Below are 9,338 nucleotides of genomic sequence, written 5' to 3' on the forward strand. Positions count from 1 at the left end.
CCGAACCCGCAAACATACAACATGGCAAATTTTACGATCAAAATAATACATTTTACTCGGTAATTTCTAAATTTAGAGTCAAATGACCTCTTATAAAAATATATAAAGGTAAGATTATTATCGAAGGCATCTCATAGGTTTTTTATTATATTTTAATTTTAAAGTCAGTTATGAGTATTTTACAATTGTCAATTGAAATATAATAAAAATTTGAGTGAAATGACCTCTTATACAATTTAAAGGTGAGATTCTAAGGCATCTCACAGGATTTTTATTATATTTTAATTCTAAAGGTAGTTATGAGTATTTTAAGATGTACAAACAATTGACAATTTTAAAATACTCATAACTGACTTTAAAATTTAATAAAAAACCTATGAGATGCCTTCGATAATAATCTTACCTTTAAATATTTTTATAAGAGGTCATTTCACTCTAAATTTAGAAATTACAGAGTAAAATGTATTATTGTGAACGAAAAATTTGTCATATTGTACGTTTATAAAACAGAAAACATATTATACGGGTTCGGCTCTTAAACTGAGGGTACCTATAGTCAGAGGTACTATAGTAAACTCATATATTTAAAATATAATACGAACTTATTACTATGGTTAATATATTGTAAAACATTTCTTAGAAAATTACAGCACTTTAAATATTTATTAGTAAATTAAGTACCTACCTATATATGCAAAATACAAATAAACTTACTACCTATAAGCATAAATATATTGATTAAAAACATATTGAATACTCAATAATATCTATCTATATAATACCTGTAGTACACTCTGTACAGAGTACAGGCGTATACACTATACAGTGTGCAGATTTTACCATAGATAGACCTATAAACTAATGGATAGCGCATAGAGAGAGAAATCACCAGATGGAATTGTTAAGACACAAGAGAGGTTTTGGGCCGGTACAGTTTGCTAAAAGCCTAAAAACTATAGCCCAAAACATGTTTTTCCTCTCATATTATGTTTTTTCTCTCAGTTATGTCGTTTGGATTAACTAAGGGCAGGGAGGTGTCCATTAGTTTATAGGTTTATGGCCTGTTGTAAGTATCAATATAGAAAGTGGCACAATATATTTTAATCGTCGTAAGTTTGCATATTATAATATTTTACTTTTTTATATGGAGATTAGGGAAAACTTCGATGGCTACACTTTCGAGAAACCATTGACTACCTATTAAAAAATATATATTAAAAATAGACTAACCATATTCAACAAGTTTCACTTAAAAAAAAAATAGTATATTAATAATACGTTATAGCATGAATTATATTATATTTCAGAAATTTCATGCATCATAAGTCATAACGAAATAACTGCCTAGTGCCTACTAATATTACCATAATATTATTCATAGTAGTAACTAGGTATATAAAAATATCTAAAAAAATATACCAATAATCTTTAACTGCTAGTATAATTTGTATTAGTTAGTTTATATTAATTTGGATTTTTGTATCTACGATTTTGTTACTTAGTTTAATCTACATATGTACTTTGTAGTATGTACTCCATGCCCTAAGGCGTTTATAATTTAAATTAAATAAATACAAAAAATATGTCAATTGAAGACCTGCATCGAAATTAGATTTTTGGATCTAAAGAATATAGGTATTAGTTATAAAATAATTATTACGTCACAGAAACTTTCAAACATAACATACCTAATATGATAAATTAAATTGTTTAAACTGTAAGTGACAAATGTATTATTATTTATTGTATAGTTTACTTTAATTTTCAGTCGTTTAGCACTTATATGATGGCGCTGAGGTTAACACTTGGACACTTGACAGCCACCGAATGTGAACATTTATATGTTATAAATAGATATTGTAAATTAACATGATTGAATATTTAAATTGAGAAATATGAAAAATATTAAAGTATAGGTAATATTACTAATTAGTAATAATATGAACATTGTATTCTGTGTCGAAAATCTTAACTCTGTCCAAAAGTAATAAATTAAATCTTCTATTAATTACTACCTATATACCTATACCTACGACTAGTTATTTATGACATAATATTATAACAAATTATAAAATATTTATTAGAATTTTTCGGAAACGCCTAACCAACATTTTAAATTATTTTCATCGATAAAGATCACACAGTACAACATATTTTTAGGCCTTCAGGGGAATCTCAACAACTAAATATTTATTATAAGGAATAAAAAATAAAATACAATAATTAATAATTATTCAGGTTGTTTACAGAATAATTATTACTACTACCTTATAACAATTTTGTTGAATTTCTTAAAATATTTTATACTTGAGAAACATAATCAATCAATAAAAACGTGATAGGTATAAAATATAACTTGCCAAATGTTTAAATCTCAATTCGCCCTACCCCCAAACCCACTTAATTTGTTACTTGTCAGTGATAAAAGTAGAAATCCGCGAAAATGTTTAAGTTCTTACTCCGATAAATATTTTATGACAATTTCAACTTCTATAAAATTCTAAATTTGAACGAGTACGGTCAATACAGAGTAGTTTATTAGTTATAACTAGGGATAAGATTTATATGTATTAGTATGTTTTTTCTTATCGGTAATTATATATATTTTTTTTAATTTAAAAGTGTTAATTAGCTGAGTGACACAGGGGTGTACAATGCTATCAAAACTTTAAATACTTAGGTACTTATGTATAAATAATTACCTATCTACTCATTCGAAATTCTATTTTTATACTTAAATACATTACGATTCTCCAAAAATCTTCAAAAAAATGTTATTCAGTTACACCTATTCCAATAAAGTAAAAATTAAAAAAGGTGATTAAGTGGATGTCGCTCTGCTGTACAGTAGGTTACAAGTGGGTCACTGTAATGGATGGTGTTAAATTTGAATTCAATGATATAATATCATTGTATAAGAAAAACGATTCTGAGCGAAAACGGTCAGTCAGCCTATGATTTTACCAAGTATATTTGATGATATTATTGTGAATAAAGTAATTTATATATAACCTATTTACGTGGAGCCTTGTTTTAAATTTTAAATCCTTAGCCATAAAAGTTAAACATTTTATACATTTTTAACCACAAAATAATTAATAAATTATAAATTTGATAAATGTTGTCAAAATTTGAACTTTAAATGCTTATAAAAAAAAATTGTGCCTATGTATTTTTAATATTTTTCAACTGCTATTAGAACGATATATCAGGAGCCTTATATTAAATTTTCACGCTTTTTTACCCAACAAATAAAAATGTATTGTTATTTATAGAAAAAAAAACTAAAAAAATTGAAAACTGACAATGTCCGTAAACAGCTCAAAAAGAGTCAAAATATTTTCAACATTTTATGGTGTATAGAAAATGCTAATATGAACATTCAGTGAAATTTTCAAGTATCTACAGTCATTTGTTTTTTAATTACAATAAAATAAGAAAATTGTTACATGAGAAATCGAGTAAATATCAAATGTTGTAAAAATATAAATTTCAGACGCTCATAAAAATTTAATTTAAGTTTCTTCTAGACATTTTTTTTTTGATAAAGGTAGACAAACTTATGAGTAATCTTATATTACATTTTCAAATCTTAGATTTAAAAAGAAAAATTTTTATGAATTTCAACTCAAAATAATTTGCTATTTTTCGTGATTTTTCCGTATTTTTTCAAGATTTGAACTTTAAACGTGTATAAAAAAAACTGTGACTAAGGATTTTTAATTTTTTTCATCTGCCTTTGAAACAATAACCTAGGAGCCTTCTATTAAATTTTCAAGCTTTTTTACCCAACAAATAAAATTTTATTGATATTTATAGAAAAAAAATTTAAAAAAACTGAAAACTGACAATGTCCGTAAACAGTTCAAAAAAAGTCAAATTATTTTCAAAATTGTATTGTGTATAGAAAATGCAAATATAAACAACCAGTGAAAATTTCATGCATCTACGGTCATTTGTTTTAGAGTTACACCAATAACCAAAATCGATTTTGTTAAAAATCGATTTTGCGTAAAAATTCCCGTTTTTCCTTAATTTTTCTTTTGTTTTTCACATCGCTTTTGAAAACTACTGGGAAATTAAAATTTTGACCTCCCCAATGCACCAACGATATTCACTTTCCCATCGAACAAGATACTGAAGTCGAAAATCGAAGCATTATTTCGACTACTTATCGTGTACACAGACACAAAAAAAAAAAAATAAAAAAAAAATAAAAAAAAAAACACACATCATTGTAAAATCAATACATTCATCGTTTCACTCAGAATCTAAAATACTAACGATAAACAATATGTATGTACCTAATATTTTTTATTTACAAAAATATTACTATATACTTATATAGTTATATGCAATGAGTAACGACTAATGACATTAAATATTATGTTATAACATTTTTTCAAAAATGTACTTAATAATAATTTTTAATTTAATTTTGATGAATGTTTGCTGGTACAAGAATCATCCTAATAGCTCATAAGTCATAACCAACTATAGTTATTGACATTTAAAGTTTGAACTATATACCTTCGTCCAATTGTAACCAGTGAGGCTGTATCGCTGTGAACAGTCGAATGATAGGAGTGAATACCATGAAGTTGTGAGAAAATGTAATTTATTTGACCGGTTATATGTATTAATAAAAATGATGTAAACAAATAACCTTCTCCCACTCAATAAAATTGTCCTAGACTGATGGTCCGCGCTCAACCGATATAATGGTAGGGTTTACAATTTACATTTTATATTAAACATTTAGACTAGCTATAGAACAACAGTCCGCAAGAGAATAACTATATAAGTAGTACATAGAGTAAATCCCTTAATAAATATTAAGTATATTATATACACAAAGGTCGAATTTGCTCGATAAAAAGTTAAAGACTTATTTTACTATTTTACTATTTTAACCCCCGAAGAACCAACTAGATTCACTTTCACGTTCCTTCCAAAAAAATATGCTGAAGTCGAAAACTTAAACTTACTGCTGACATAAAGTGACAACCAACAGAAAAAACACACATTATTTAAGATCAATCATCAATACATTCATCGCTATTCGTACAGAATCTAAAAATACTGAAATTCGTTTAGCGTGTGACCTACCGGGAAGAAACTTGCGAATTACGGATTAAACTTTTATTTATCGGTTGGGGCCGCAGACTTCGATAAATATATTGTTTTCGTTTTTTTTTTTTTATAAATATTTTTAATCGTTTTAGTTAAAAATGGCTCCAAACTCCAAAGCAAACATTGTACAGTGCCTGTATTTCTTTAAATCCGGCCCGGGCTTAATATAGTACCCGGGTACTATATAATGTAATTATAAATTACCTAATAGGCCTATATAATAATTTGTTATATAATTTAACATTTATCACGATGAACGCAGAAAATTGGAAATGCGGTCGCGTTTCGGACTGATACGAAATTACCTTGAGTTGGTTTAAACGAAGCGCGTGCGAGATATGCGTAATACGACTGTGTAAAATATTTATACATACAAATAGATATAGCCATAGAGGTGTGTCGACCAAATCTAGTGTACAAACAGGCATCATATTATGTAGTACAACAATATAATATCAATATGTAGGTACGTTGGCAAAATATAATATATTATATTCTGTACACGGATTGTAGAATACGAGCGAGTAATAAGCACGTACATCTATTATATTATTAAAGACTCAGTTTATTATCAAATATACCGAGCCTATACACGAACAACACCTCCTAATTAGTGAATAATAGCAATACACAAAAATATTGCTAAGCATATATATATATAAATATATATATACTATATACAGGTACCTACACGTAATGCCTGGCACGCGCGATTTTTCTCACACACAAATCTATAAATAGAGTAATACCTAATTATTTTATCTGCTGATCGCGAAATGCCGACTGCCATATTATTTTAGAACATAATATATACAATATACCTATAATATCGACAATATCGTATTTTCAAAATTTCGCCTATATTCTCATTATTTCCAACGTGAATTTTGACACATTGTGATGGAGTGCAACGCAGTAACGCAAATCTATTAATACAGGACAAATAAATAACAGGGTGCTTTCAAGTAGCAAGTGGGTAGTTATCTAGTTACGTAGGTAGCACACTAGCACCCACCCACGGCTAAAGGCTCGTCTATATAATGACACACCATATAAATGATAAATGCTCATATTTATATACATATATATTAGTACCTATTCAGCATCAGTGCCGTATTCAGACATTTTGCGAATAGGTACAAAAAAAAATTCGGTACCCCCTTAATGGACCTAATCACGAGAAATATGCGAGGGATCCTCATGAACTTATTAGATTATGAGTAAAGAAAAGAATATTTATTTAACAATGTGTGCTTTTTAAAAAAAAAAAGTTTATTAATTTCATGAACCTTCCTCCTCCATCCCCTCCGCAAAGATACAGCTGAGTGTATGCAACTTGAACCATGCTTGTAATTCACCATAATTCATATTATAAGTTTTTTTCACATATTTAGGTACCTACTTTATGGAGCATATTTATAAATTATTAATATGAACAAAATAAAAATAAATTTAATAAAACTAAATAGGTAAACTATGCAAATGAATATTATATTTTTTGAAACAAGTGTTTGTACACTAATAATTTATTTCACCTACTTTTGAAGAAAACACGCCGCTAGCAAAATATGCCGTATTATTATAAATAACTTATGTCTATGGAACCACAACAAATTTGGGAAAAGTATTAAGGAATTATCATCAGATGACAGATATATTAACAAATCTCGAACGCTGATAGCTATATTGCTATAAATGCATTATAGCTGTTGCCTGTTTTAATTTCAAACAGCATAATACATTAATATTATATAATATTATTATGTAATTATTGAAATAATTTAAATTTTAAAAGTTTTAATAATTCACAAGGGAACAAATTTCCGACAACAAAATGTTGCTCGACTAACTGCCGTGTGTCATTCTAATAATAAGTAATAATTTAGACTTGTTTAAAAGTGTTAAGTGTGTATATATTTTGTATTGGTCAATCCTATATAGTGTATTTAGTATTTAATATATATATAATATATATGTACAGATTATAGGGTGTAACGAATGTCACATAGGTACAAAATAGTTTTAGATCCTGACCGGAGCGATGACTGTATAGATTTTACAATGAATGATTTTTTAAAAAAAATTTTTGTATCCGTCATCATAGAACTGCTGAGGAAATTTCTGAGGGACCACCCACCAACAAACATTTATTAGACAATACAAATTAACAATATTCAATCAGTAGGTCACATATTTTTGTTAATTTTTGAGCCATATCAAAATATATTTTATCTAATAAATTTTTTTTAAAACATCTTTATTTTTATATACAAGTTACAAAATATATGATATTTCCAATTAAAACAACAATTTTTTTAAAGAAAGAATATATATTATTTATATTTCAATTATCTAGGATTTGAAAAAATAATTTAAAACAACGTAATGTTATACTTAGATTTTTAGAAGGAATGAGCTTCTTTTTAAGCCCCAAATTGCGCTACACTATTTATTTAATTGGCAATATATACGTCAATAAGAAAAAAATTTGGAAAACGCTACTTTTTTTCGAACTTGAGTGTTGGGGGCATACCTGTTGATGCCTTTTTAATACAAATTTTACTTTTAGGGAATTTTGAAATTTTTTGGAGGAGATTTCTGAGTGATTTTCAAAACGAAGTGAATTTTCTGGTTTTTGCGTAATGAGAAATAATTTCCCCTTTAATAACCCTTTAAGTAGTATGTTAAGAGATTAGAGAATACAAAAGTGTGCTTTTGACTTTAATTTTGATCACGAATTTAACTTCGCTGTTTGTGCCTAGATTTTGGATAAATAACTGGCATTTACAATTTAATTTTAATGCTTTATAATTACTGTTGTTTTTTTCGTTTTATTTATTGTAACATTATGTTCACTCATTTCTGGAATGGACGTTAATAAATAATAATAATAATAATAAACCAATGTTGGGAAAGTTCCTTTTAAGAAGGGCTCTTTCACGTTCCTCTTTCCTGTTGGAAAAAGAAACTCGTTCCCGTTCCAATATTTTAAAAAGAACGCGTTCCAACTTCGTTTGTATTTAATATTTATTATTAGTTACTAAATCAATGATAGCCCAAGTAACACAAAACACGGCTTTTTTAAACGTATCAATACCATTTCCAAGATTTTTCTTAAACTAACTTGTATTGATACCCATTTAGTGTACAAAATTCATTGAAAAACCATGCATCATTAATATTAACTTTAACACACAATGTTTTATGACTTATCAGTTTTGAATTATAAAAATAGTTTTTTTGAATATGAAACGTAAACCTTGATTATATCAATGTAAATTGGAGGTAGGTCGTAGGTAATACCGACCAATGTTTTGGCGTTCGAAATACCTACCTACAATATTTATAAATTCCCTTATCAGAAAGTAAGCCCGGATTATGGGAGGGGGGGCAAGATGGGCACGGTCACGGGGCTCATTGATTTAGGGGGCGCCCATCTTTATCCCCAAAATATATTTTTTTAACGAGTCCAATAGTTTAAAAAAAAAAAAAACATTATTTAGCTCTTGTAAATTAGGTATTTAAATTAATTTTGAAAATGTTATTAAATAATTGCCAGTTAAAAATAAAGAAACACTCGTATTTTTTATTTTAATAAAACTCCATATCATTGATAAATAATTGTTAAAAAAAAAAACCCCCACGTACAATGACATAAGATATACTGTATATTTTTTGTATAGTAAAAAATTATACAATAATATAAAGTTGTTAATATGTAATGATACAATTATTTTGAAGTTAAAGTTGAAAGGGGGCCCAATTTAATCCGGACTTGTCAGAAAGATCCAATATAAATGAAAAACTGTTTTGTCCGGAGTTATCCCATTTTACGGTCTTTAACAATAGGTATCTAGGGCACACCTACCGGCGGCTACCAATTTTTATGGCGAGCTTTTTTTTTAATTTTGGAGAATGAAAAATCAGCAAACAAGAAATTAGAAAACATTATAATATACTCTATTTTAGCAATCAATTTATAAAATATCTATTAGAAATTGAATAAATTGTGCCCTTTATAAAAATTAAAGCTTCATTCTGAACCTATGTATTTTTAAATGACAGTATTTTTTTATTTGACTACCGGGTGGCCTGTTGGTCTAGGGGTATGATTCCTGCTTTGGGTGCAGGAGGTCCCGGGTTCAAATCCCGGACAGGCCCGTGAAACTTTTGTTACTTTTTTACCCGTTCAAACAATCATAAAA

The 9,338-nt window shown here is 27.6% G+C and overlaps 1 non-coding gene across 1 annotated transcript; it reads left to right on the forward strand.

The window, feature by feature from the left end:
* Positions 1-9,222: 9,222 nt before the first annotated feature.
* On the forward strand, positions 9,223-9,294 carry Trnap-ugg (transfer RNA proline (anticodon UGG)). Its single transcript has one exon. It is a non-coding gene; the product is annotated as a tRNA-Pro (tRNA).
* Positions 9,295-9,338: the final 44 nt, after the last annotated feature.

Source organism: Metopolophium dirhodum, chromosome 8 (assembly GCF_019925205.1).
Source record: "Metopolophium dirhodum isolate CAU chromosome 8, ASM1992520v1, whole genome shotgun sequence".
Taxonomy (NCBI): Eukaryota; Metazoa; Arthropoda; class Insecta; order Hemiptera; family Aphididae; genus Metopolophium; species Metopolophium dirhodum.